Source organism: Pinus tabuliformis, chromosome 3_1, assembly GCF_031772625.1.
Source record: "Pinus tabuliformis cultivar Carrire ecotype Pingquan chromosome 3_1, CPIR1, whole genome shotgun sequence".
In the NCBI taxonomy this organism is placed as follows: Eukaryota; Viridiplantae; Streptophyta; class Pinopsida; order Pinales; family Pinaceae; genus Pinus; species Pinus tabuliformis.
In genome coordinates this window covers 290483920-290496490 of record NC_142301.1, presented here as the reverse complement: position 1 = coordinate 290496490, position 12571 = coordinate 290483920, and positions in this window count along the sequence as shown.

Sequence of the window (12571 nt, the reverse complement as noted above, 5' to 3'; positions counted from 1 at the left end):
GGAAAAGTCCTAACCTCAACATGAGAGCCAAGAGGTACAATAGGGCAAGTTATGCATTGTCACCTTGGTAGCATTGCTCCACACTTCAGAATAAGAAAACTAAGCTACCCTAGCTTGTGAGGAATTCATAGCTCAACATAAGCCTAATTATTTGGTATAGGATGAAGGGAATCACCTCAAGTTGACCTCACTCAATTAACTCACTCATCTTTGAAAGTGAAATTCCAATAATGTCTTAACAGTGAAGGAAAGTCCTTAGTCTAAGCTCATAGAGAGTTTAACATTGCTAGTCCAACATATCCAAGTATAACATGTTGAAGTAAAAATGAGAGTAGATTATAAGGAAGTTGAAGTCCAAAAACTCTCAATGGTTTATTACCCTAACCATCAAAAACAAAATCCCAAACCATGTGAGTGCACAATAGGGCATCCAATTACAAGAGTTTTGAGGCCACTAAAATGCAATGTTGTTGTATGTGGAAGTATGTTAATCAATATTAAGTTATATCACCATTTAATAACTAAGCACTATGTAGGAAATGTTATGATAGTAAAGAAAAAAGGTTGATTAAATTATTCATCCACCATATTCATCATCACATTCTTGAATAATCAACTGCAATCAAATCCATTGCATTTAAAGTTTGGAAATTTCCATTAATGCCAAACAAGGAAAAAAACTCTAAATATAACCATGAAAGTGTTATGAACTGAGTTATACATCTAAGAACAAATGAGGATCATTACATGCATTCAGAAGTTATCTTGATTGTAGGTGAAATGGATATAGTGTTGTCATAAATTAAAAAAGTAAAGAGTCACAAATATCAACACAAGGTTGGAATATGAATCTAATATCATAAAGAAAATTCAATGTTGTCCAACCATAAATTTATAATGCATTCAATAGTCCATTCATCTATGGTTGATTTAAAAGTAAATCGGCCAAAAAATGTGTATAAAATTCAATGAATTGTGAGAAAAATTGTGTTGAACTACATGTTAAACCATATGTAGCAGCAGTGGAATGAGAAAAGATATTTATTCCATGCAATGTGTTCATTTAAATACTTTAATCTTTACACAAAATTCAAGTCTTGTGTGGTCACTTAAAGAGTTAGTTTACTTATGGAAAATGAAGATCTCTAAGCATTGATTTGTCTTATGCAAGAAAATGGTGAATTACATCAAATTGTTGGCCATGAACTCAAACAATATATTCCAGTAGATCTAAAACATAAATTCATATTTCCATGTAATGAATGAGTTATGTGATTTGATCAAGTGAGAATTTGTGCAATTATACTGTGTGATTTAATTAAAAATCGATGTAACATACACAATAAAGTTGATCAAATTCCTTTAAAGTTATTGTCTAGGTTGTTTGATGTAAAAATTGAAATGGAAATGAAAATTTAAAAGATGACTAGAAAATTCACATGGAAATAACTTTTACAATTGGGCTATGGGATCTTAAAACACCCTTGGCAATGGTATTCTTTAACTAAATTTGTTGAAGTCTTCCAACATCAAGGATTGCTAGAGACACATAAAACTAGAATAACAAACTTGAAAAACTTCACGAGGAGGTTAACTCTCAAAGAAATAAACCTAAGTAACAAAGGGAATTGTAAACTAAATATCTTGTAAATAAATAAATCCCTAAGACATTTATTTATAATATAGGATTAATTTTAATTTAATTTTTAAATGAATAAATAAAATAGAATTAAAATTCATAGATTATTTGCATCATCTCTCTATTTGATAGTTCTTACCTCAATGAAGCTCACAACTCTACTATCACTCTCAAAAAGCCATAAGGCATTGCTTAAGGAGAACTAGAATCACACACAATAATAAGAGAATACTCCACTTTATTTCCAAGCAAAAATAAAGAAAGTCCCTCTTTATATAGGAAAAGAGGCCTCCAAAACCACAAATATGATACCTTGAGCTATAAACAGACCACATGTTCATGCCACATGCTCGATAAAAACATGAGCTCAATACCATTGGAAATCAAAACCAACTCCTCAAAGGTGGGGTTCCCTCCCGATAATGAGAATTTTTTTTAACTAATTCCACAAAAGTGGTCATCGAGAGGTCAAAACACATAATAATTTCCACGCAACAATTTCAGCAACATGATAACTTGGTTAATTTATGCCTAATTTTCTATTATTATCTCATTTTTGAAATGTTGTGGCCATTATGCCTCTAGTGACACTTAATTGGTGGCATTTTGGGCATTTTGTTAGAAGATAACTACCCATGAAGTTAGTCACCCTAAATTTTTTTTCTCTAACCACCTTTAACCACCCACATGTGCGAGAATATTCCTTCAAGTGGCTCATGGAAAATTAGTATGCCAACAAGTGTAAACTATGCTAATGTGGACACCCCTATGATCATGTGGCATTCTAATCATCATCCACTATGTTGTAACAAATTCCAATGAAATGATGTTGATCCCCATGCATAGTGCACACATTCCAATGTGGGGCACCTCACCTATAATGATGAGTCAAACTTCAAAACAAGTCATTAGGTAAGTCATATAGATAATACCTTCTAACCACTTCATAAAATAAACTAATTCTATATGTTGTCTGAGTTTACCATTACAACCTTTCCCTCATTGCATGTGTCAATTCCTAGGACATAGAGTATTTCGTAGGTCACTCAATTAGAAACAAGTAAAAGGTGGTAAATATATTATGAAAATGGAAAGGGAAACCTTATGATATGACCCTCAAAGTCATATAAATCATTTACACCTAATACTCCAGGATTAGGAAATTATTTGTAAATATGTAAATATAAAATTAGAATAGAAAGAGACCTAGGAATGTAAATCTCAAGGATATGTTGGAAATACTAGGGGGAGGGAGGGTGAATCAGTATTTCCCTTCTCTTACAATTTAGTATCAAAAACATTAACCAATGACATCACATCAAAGGAACACAAGATATATATAAACAAATTATTTATATTACAAGGGAAGCTACAACTTCTAGTTTACCAGCTACAACTAGAAGGGCTACAACCACAGGTTTACCAACTCCCACCAGAAGGAGGTGACAACCTCCTAAAGGAAGCTGTAAATTCCTTACCTAGCACCACCCTCCCACCCTTAGCAATAAAAGAAAGAACAAAAACTCTTTGGCTCTTATACCAGGGACAATGACCTAATTACAATAACATTCAAACACCGCCAACTTCTATCAATACATACTTAGATTATTGTCAACAAAATTATTTCCAAGTATCACTGTCTAGTCACTGCAAACATCATATTTCATGACTACTTCTTAAACACTGCTTAACAACCCTAGTAAGGAAACTCATACCACCATATGCCCACTACACAAGGAAGACTTCTTCTATTGATTAGATCATCCCTATTCATGCCTTCAAACAGACCATAACACAAGAATACAAGCCTCTGGTTAAGTCATGTAAGAGCCTCAGACAGGAACTGAAACTATTGTGGAAGTACCTCATACAAGGGCCAAAATAGGTTTCTCAAACAGGATAACAATCTTCCTCAGGAACTTAGTTTAACCTAAGCATATGTACCTCAAATCCAACCTCAAAAAAATCTTTCAAGTACTCGATTTTGATGCCTCATATACCACTAAAATTTCCTCTAATTAGCTTCGGAAATTCCCTCAAGGATAGTCAAAATTGTTCCTTAGGAAGCACAAAAAGTTGCAGAAAGTAAGCCTTAAGAAGATATGCCTAGGCGTTGAAATAATCTACATTAGAAGGTCTACCACAAACCTATGATTGCCACAAAATATGGGTATGTCTCTTCCTTAGAAAACCACAGATTTGGGTTTGTCTCTGCCTTAGGAAAGCTATAGTTCAAGTATATCTCTAGCTCAAAAAGGCCACATTTCAGGTTTGTATTTGCCCCAGGAAAGCCACAGCTAGAGACCAAAATTTATCTCAAAAGAGGGGCCTCAGAGTAGGCCAAAAATACCTCAGGAATATAGGACCAAAACAAGCCTTTGGAATTTCTATTAAAATTTCCTCAAGGAGGTCGAATTGTACCATAGATAAGCCTGATACAAAACAACTTCAAAAAAATAGTCTTGTCAAAAACGTCATGCAGAGAAATACTCTTTGGATTTTCGGCCTTCTTCAGCAGATCTTCAACAAGCTCAGAGCCTTAGTCAATTTCAACAAATTCCTTGATTAGATCATGTCATGAATTGATATGATTTATGCTCCATTATTGGGCAATATATAGTGTTTGGAGAGATCCCTATATTGGTGTCGAACTAAACAAATTATAATATTTTCCCTTTTGAAAAGAAACATCTAAATCAAAGTTGACTTGAAGGAGGAAATATGACTTAAACTAGAAGAATTAGTCAATTTAAAAATTAACTTTTTGTCTTCCATTATCTTCTACCAAGGTTGATTTGGACACATAGATTTAGGCTAATTTAAATCATTGTTTTGACTTTCTTCTTGGGGCGGCAATAAATATTTAAAGGCCATGAATTTTAGGTGCAAGATGTTGGTGCTAAACCCTTCCACTGGGGCACAAAATTTAAATCAATATATATTTGCAATCATGAAGACCCACATGATGTGCCACCTATCAACGAAACAACATGATGAGGGCTACGAATCCAGAATGGTATTATATCCAAATTCATTGTATTTCACATGAATATTATCAAACAAATGTTGGCCCATTCACCCCTTAACATCAATGACAATTTCTTCCAACAAAATCCCCCTTCATCATTGATGTCAACACTCATGCTCCCCTTGTCTCCATGCTTCATTTCCTTTGTCTCCACGTTGCACTTAGTTTTCTCTACCCATTTGAAATTTATGGCAAAGGGGTGATTTACTTCTTTGGGGTGCTCCTCTTGAACATATGGTACTCAATAAGACTTTTGTCTTGTTATCCTTACCTTGTATGTTGTCCTTACAAATATTTTTCTTGGATGCAATTTCTTTCACTTTGCTTGATCTAGAATGTATATGTTATTTGGTCTTTGTGTGGTTGTTTCAACCAATCTCCCTAAGTCTTATTCTATAATTTCACACTTTTAGGAGTCAAACAAGATATTATACTCTTGATCACACATTTTTCCGACACTAAGAAGATTGTGCTTCAAATCCTTAACCAACAAAACATTTTGTGGTTTCATATTTTAGCTTTGAAGACTTACTACACCTTTTCCAAGTATATCGACATCGGAGTTATCTCCAAACGCAACACTGCAACTTTTTCCTTTTAGACTGGAAAATTTATTTTCATCTCTTGCCATATGTGTCAAGGATCCACTATATATGTACCCTTCCATCTTTATCTTCAACGATCAATTCTAGATTCCAATCTTCCTTCTTTTTCCTTTCCCATTTCATAGTAGGTTTCTTTTTTGTTATGGTTGGAGAATTTTCAAACCTGCAATCCTATGCCTTATGACCAAGATTATTGTACTTGTAACATACCATGTTCTAATTCGTTAGTGGTTCAAATGGATTATAGTTTCTTTTGGTAAATACATGAACATTTCTTGATCTATGGTCATTTCTTGCAAATTTGTAATCATTCTTTCTTCTTGCATAATTATACGTTGTATTTATTTTACGATGAATTGCTTTATGTCCAATTTTCCACAAGAGTAACAATGACCAAGAAAAAAATTTCATCCCTGGGAGAGTAGGATGATCTTTTGAAGTTGTTCTATCTTGGAGGAGGTTAGATCCATTGTTGATCAATAGAGCTTCTTGAAGTACTAGCATTTATGGATTCCCTTTGATTTTCTTCCTTCGAAGGCTTGGAGGTTTGTGTCCTCTTTTCTTGAAGATATGCCCAAAACCTGTTTTATTGCCTAGAAATATTTGACAGCTAAGAATGTTGTCCAACACTAGTTAGTTATTCAAGTTCTTGTTGAGCTTATCAACTTTAGCTCTCAATGACATAACTTCTTCTTCAAGCTTCTTACAATCTCTTTCTTTCTTCTTCATCTGGATCTTTATTACTTCCTCAATTATTTTTTCTTCTTCAAGTTGGACCTTTAAGGATATATTTTCTTGACCATTCTTTTCAAGTAGCCTTTTCAATTATCTATTTTTGTTTTTGAGCCTGGAATTTTCTTTTTCATTATTCTTCATTTTTTCTCTAAGATCTTCATCTTCCTTTTCAATATTTGAATCATTTCTGAGTCCCCAGAAAGGATCTATTCTCATATTTTCTTCTTCTTCATCCTCTTCATCATCATGATCATTATCTTAATTTTCTGGGGTTATGAAGAGAACTTCTCCCGCATCCCCTTCTTTTGTGTCACTTTCATCTGATGAACTCCTACCTTCTTTAGAATAAATATTTTTCTTATGGGAGCTTTTATTTTCCCCAAAAGGACATCTCTTAGCATAATGACATATTCTTCCACAATTGAAACATTTAAAAGGTAACTTACCTTTGTGTTTTAAGTTTTGTCTTTTGAGTTTCCTAATGAAATTTGTTTCTTCTACATGTGATTCATCATTTGGAGTTCCTTTGACCTTGAGTTATTTATTTCTTGTCTTCTTAATGGCCTTAAAAGTTTCTTCTCTATTTTATTATTTGTCTTCTATATTTATTCTCATTTTGTATGCTATAAGGGTGTTGTCTAGTTCTTCCATTGCCATCTTGGTGATGTCCTTGGTTTCTTCTATAACAGATACCTTGGCATCATATCTCAAAGGAAGTGATCTCAACACTTTTTGTATTATAAAGGGATATTTAATTTCTCCTAATACTATGATGGATTTGAAAACTTCATCTACTTTGAGTAAATAACTCACGATATCTTCTTTTTCATCCATTTTTAGAGTTTCAAACAGAGCTCTATATCTTTGAATTTTAACCTATTTTACCTTATCATCTCCTTCATACAAAGTTTTAATTTTATCCCAAACACCTTTGATTGTGGTGCAAGTCATTACCTTGGTTTTAAGAGTTCTTGACAATCCACTTTTGATAGCATGAAGAGATTTTGAATTGCAGTTGAAAAGCTTCTTCTCATCGAGATTAGTTGGAGGGATTTTTAGGAACTTTGTAGCCATTTACGATGGAGAGACAAACATCCAATCTAAAACCTTCATGTAGGTTTCCATGCAATTTCTCCATAATGGATAGTCATTTCCATCAAATATTAGAATTGTCTTTGAAGAGATGCCTTCCATATGATCCATAGTTGTTCAGGATCTTCCCTCCAATGATTAGACTGTTATAGGGTAACCTGCTCTAATACCAATTGTTGGAAATATTGAGAGGGAGGGGGGATGAATAAATATTTCTTATTTTCTTACAATTTAGTATATAAAGCATTAAATGATATCATCATATTAAATGAAATATATATATATATATATAGATATATATATATAAACAATTTATTTATATTACAAGAGGAACTACAACTTCTGGTTTACCAACTACAACTAGAAGGGCTACAACCCTAGGTTTACCAACTCCCACTATAAGGAGGTTCCAACCTCATAAAGGAAGCTACAACTTCCTTTCCTAGCACCACCCTACCACCCTTAACAATAAAAGAAAGAAAAAAAACTTGTGGGCTCTCATACCAGGGAAAATGACTCAACTTCTATCAATACATACTCAAATTATTGTCAACCAAATTTTATCCAAGTATCATTGTCTATTAATTGCAAACATCATACTTCAAGACTTCTTCTTAACTATTGCTTAACTGTTGGAAATATTTGGGGGGGGGGGGTGGGTGAATCAATATTTTTTTCAATTTTTATTTTATGCTAGTTAATATTTTTATCACAAAATCTACCAGAACACAAGAGATAGAATAAAAATAAATTTATTGATCAAAATAGAGAGGACTCCAATCATTTTTACAAAAAAACAGGGTCCAAATTGTACAACAAAACCTCTAACATTTTCAAGGGTCCAACCTTGAACAAATCCAGGCTCCTATTTAGTGAAAACCAGGATTCCAATCCTCTCAACAATTCCAAGTTCCAACTTGGTCAAAACAAATCTTTTCAAGAGATACATACTTCAAAAATTCTCAAAAATGTCTTCAATAATTCTCCAATATTTCCTTCAATAATTCTTCAACAAGGTTTCTCCAAAGGATGCATTCAATAGTCCTTAACAATGCTTCAACAAGGCTGCACCAAATATGTCTTCAATAAACTCAAAAATGCTTCAACAAGTGTCCAAGAGTGCTTACAAAAATATGCAAAGGTGATTCAGTCAATCTTCAAAAATGCTCCATTAAATCTTCAAATATGTATTTAGGTCAAAAAATGGCCCAAAGACTATTTTAACAAAGTTGGGAAGATTTTCTTTAAAGAAGGCAAGAGTCCACTCATCAAGATGCTTTAAGTTTTCCTCAAATTTGTTATGTTGGTGACTCGAAGTCTGCTCCCAAATCTTCCTCAAAGAAGGTTGAAGTATGCTCTTAACAATCCAATATTTGATCCAATGGAGGTCCAAGCTTTAAGCTCCAAGTGGCCAATAAATAGCCTTGATCTTCCTCCAAGAGCTTAGTTATGCGATCTACAAAACCTTAGGTCCTCTCTTGAAAAGAGACAAGGTCAGAACTTGAAAGGGCCGAATTATGAGGCCAAACTTTCAGGTTTGAAATAGCAGCACTCTGAGGCATAGAGGACCGAAATTTTAGGCCAAAATTTAAGGTTTAAAAAGGTTGAAGTTTGAGGCACAGAGGGGCCGAAAAGGTGGATTTTCTTATGTCCTTAGGGCTTAAAAAACTTATCCAAACCAAGGGTCGAATAATGTTTCCAAGGAGGGCCGAAGTGTAGTCTTTGAGGAGGATAAAAATTCAAAGGAATCCAACACAAATAAAATTCACTAAGACAAATAAAATTATCCAAGAAAAAATAGATCCAAGAAGCGAAGTCCAAAAACAAATTCTTCTTTTGGCCTGCCACCAAGTTAATGAGTTATGAACTTCTTCTCTTCACTTTAGATCAAACTCTTTATCTTCCTTTCCTTGGCCAAGTTGGATAGATAAAATGTAGGAGCATGGATTTTATTTATACTTGTTCGACCCTATTTTGTATGGACACATCTCTTGGAGAGGGACGACTTGTGTTCATGTAGGATCATGTAGGTTGAATTCAAAGCCATGATTCTCTAACTTGTAAATTCAATATCTCTTCAACGAGTAGGATTTAGAGGGTGAGTAAATACTCGTTGGAAATGGATTGAAGTCCTCTACAAGCCTATGCCACATCTTCTCAAGATGGTGTCTCCTTTGACACCAATAACAAGAATTCTTCCAACAATATCCCCCTTTGTTGTTGATCGCAACAATATCCTCATATATTGATCCCCCTATTACTGTCATTGTGCTACTCCCCCTATCATCATGTTGCTCCCCATGTCATCATGCTACTCCCCCTATCTTATTCCCCCCCTTTGACATCAATAAACAATGGATGCTATAATGGGATGCAAGAGAGATTACCCCCATCTTTTGACAAAGATGTTCAAATGTTTCTCGAGGTAGGGGTTTTGTAAAGATATCTGCAATTTGTTCCTTAGTGTTGACATACTCCATTTTGATGTTCTGCTCTGCAACCTTATCTCAAAGGAAGTGATACTTTATTGGGATATGTTTTGTCTTTGAATACATGAATAGATTATTTGAGAGGCTAGTTAAACTGGTGTTATCACAATAGATGGTGATAGGTTGATTTGTTTCTATGTTGAGATCCTTCAAAGATTCCTTAATCCGTAGGATTTGTGTACAACTATGTGTTGCTGCTATATATTTGCCTTTAGTTGTGGATAGAGATATAGATGGTTGTTTCTTGCTAAGCCAAGGCACAAGACAATCTCCCAAGAAGAATGCATTCCCACTAGTACTCTTTTGATCATCAATGCTTCCTACCTAATCTACATTAGTATATGTTTTCAAGGTAATATTTTTTCTCTTAGGGTACCATAATCCAAAATCAAGAGTGCCTTTCAGGTATTTAAGTATTCTCTTTACAACTAGGATATGAGATTCCTTAGGGGTCGATTGGAATATTTCCACCATTCTTACTGCCTGCATGATGTTTGGTTGTGAAGCTAATAGACATAAAAGAACTCCAATCATTGATTTGTAAAGAGTAGCATCCACCATAGGAGATTCATCATCCTTACTTAGTTTGCAACCTGTAATCATAGGTGTGCTCATTATAGCATATTCTTCCATCCCAAATCACTTAAGCATATCTCTGAGATATTTTTCTTATGATATGAACATACATGCTTTGGTTTGAGTTACTTGAAATCCAAGAAAGTAAGACAACTCACCAATCATCGAAATTTCAAATTCTTTTGACATTTTTTGGGTAAATTTATGACTCATTTAATCATTATTGCTCCAAAAAATTAGATCATCCACGTATACTAGTGTGATTAATAGATTATTTATATCAAAATTATTGTAAATATTGCTTCTTGTAAATCATTTATTGAAGCCTTATTGTTGAATATAATGATCAAGTTTAGCATAACAGGATCTTGGAGCATGGTTTAATCCATATAGGGCCTCTTTCAAATTGCAAACAAAATCTTTTCTTTTTGCTAAGTCTAACCCTTCTGGTTGTTCCATATATACTTCTTCCTTCATATCGCCATTTAGAAATGTTTATTTTACATCCATTTGATAGACTTTGAAGCCTTTAGAACAAGAAAATGCCAAAAACTTCCTTATAACTTCTAATTGAGTAACAAGAGTGAGGTTTTCTTCAAAGTCAATTCCTTCAATTTGAGAGTAACCCTTGCATACCAACCTTGCCTTATTTCTGACGATTTTTCCATCTTCATTTTTTTCCTATGACATTATTATCCTTTGGATGAGGTACTAGCTCCCATGTTCCATCGTTTTCAATTTGATACATCCCTTCTTTCATTTCTTTTATCCAGTGAGGTTCCTTACTTACTTGAGTGAAATTTTCTGCTTATTTTTTGGTGCATTTGTCATCTTTCTTCAAATTTGTATTCTACCATCTACATCACCAATAATTTTGTCTTTTTGATGATGTTTTTGAACAAACTTTACCCTTGATGGAGTTTGAGATGGTTCCTTTTGATTTTATGGCTCCTTTTCTTCTTTTGCAACATCTTCTTCTAGATCTACAAGGATAGGATCTTCTTCACTCATTTAAACTTATTTTTCAAGAAGAGCCTCGTCAATATTTACATCAATACTTTCAACTATATTTTACAACTGATTGTTGTAGCATTTGTACGTCTTTCTTCTTGTAGAGTATCCAAGAAATATTCCTTCATCAACTTGAGAATCAAACTTTCCTAGTGGATCGAAATTGATCTTCATAAAGAACTTACTTCCAAATATTCTAAAATATCTTACTAAAGCATGTCTTCCTTTCCATAATTCATATGGAGTTTTGTCACTATTCTCCTAGAGTTGTGCCTTCTTCATAGTATATATTACTCCTCTCCAAAATTAGGTTGTAAATCAACTACTAATAATAATGTTTTTGTAATATTTTGTATGATCAGAGTCCTAGCAATAGATAGTTCCTTCTTGATTCCATGTTTTTCACAAAATTCATTAAATTCCCCTCAGTTAAATTCTCCACCTCTATCTGTCCTTAAACATTTGATTTTTAACTCACTTTCATTTTCAATTGTTGCTTTGAAGGTTTTAAAACATTCTAGTTCTTATGACTTAATTCTTTTGAAAAACACCCACAACATTCTAGTATAATCATCCATTTAACTAATATAAAGTACCTATTGTTGAAAAATGTAACTAGGTTCATTCTTCATAATTATCTGTGTACTTGTATCAATATGTATTTCATGTAAAAGGAAAAAAGAAGAAAATTAATTTATTATTATTATTGTTATTATTTTCTAGTCAAAGCATGTTCTTCATGGTTTTAGAGTTTAGTGGGACAAGAAGAAAATATTTCATGTGTCAAAGTCCCATTTGGACAAATTGTAACTAAAATAAAAATAATTTTATTTTGAGTAAAAAAGAGTAATTTTGTCCCACAAGCCCAAGACGACCCTACCTTGTCAAGTCGGCCTCAAAGAGGTCCTATTCGACCTCCTGGATGGATATAAAGGGAAGAGATTTTGACCTCATTTTCTCACTCACTCACACACTTCGAATTATGTGCAAGAGAGAAGAAGGAGAAGAGTGAAGGCCTAAGAGAGAGAGAAGAATCCAAGGAAAGATGAAAGATCGAATGTTTACTTGTATTTCTCCACATGTGTGAAGTTGTTGGGGTTACCTTGCAAATTAAAGGGTCAAATTTCTAATTTTGCGAAGGTGTTGGGGCAATTATGTTTTTACGAAGGTGTTGGGAAACTCCCAGGAAGGTGTTAGGGGAACTCTGTGAAGTTGCAGGTCTGAAATTTCTGTCTTGAAGAGGTTTGACCAACTTATATTCTTCTTGAATTGGTTTTGTTGGAGAAGATATGAGGGAGGGTTGAATTGATTCCTTATGGGGGTCTTGGTCTTGTGTTTTGAATGTCTCACTTTTATTTGATTATATAAGAAGAGAAGTTGTTTAGGTTTCCCCCCT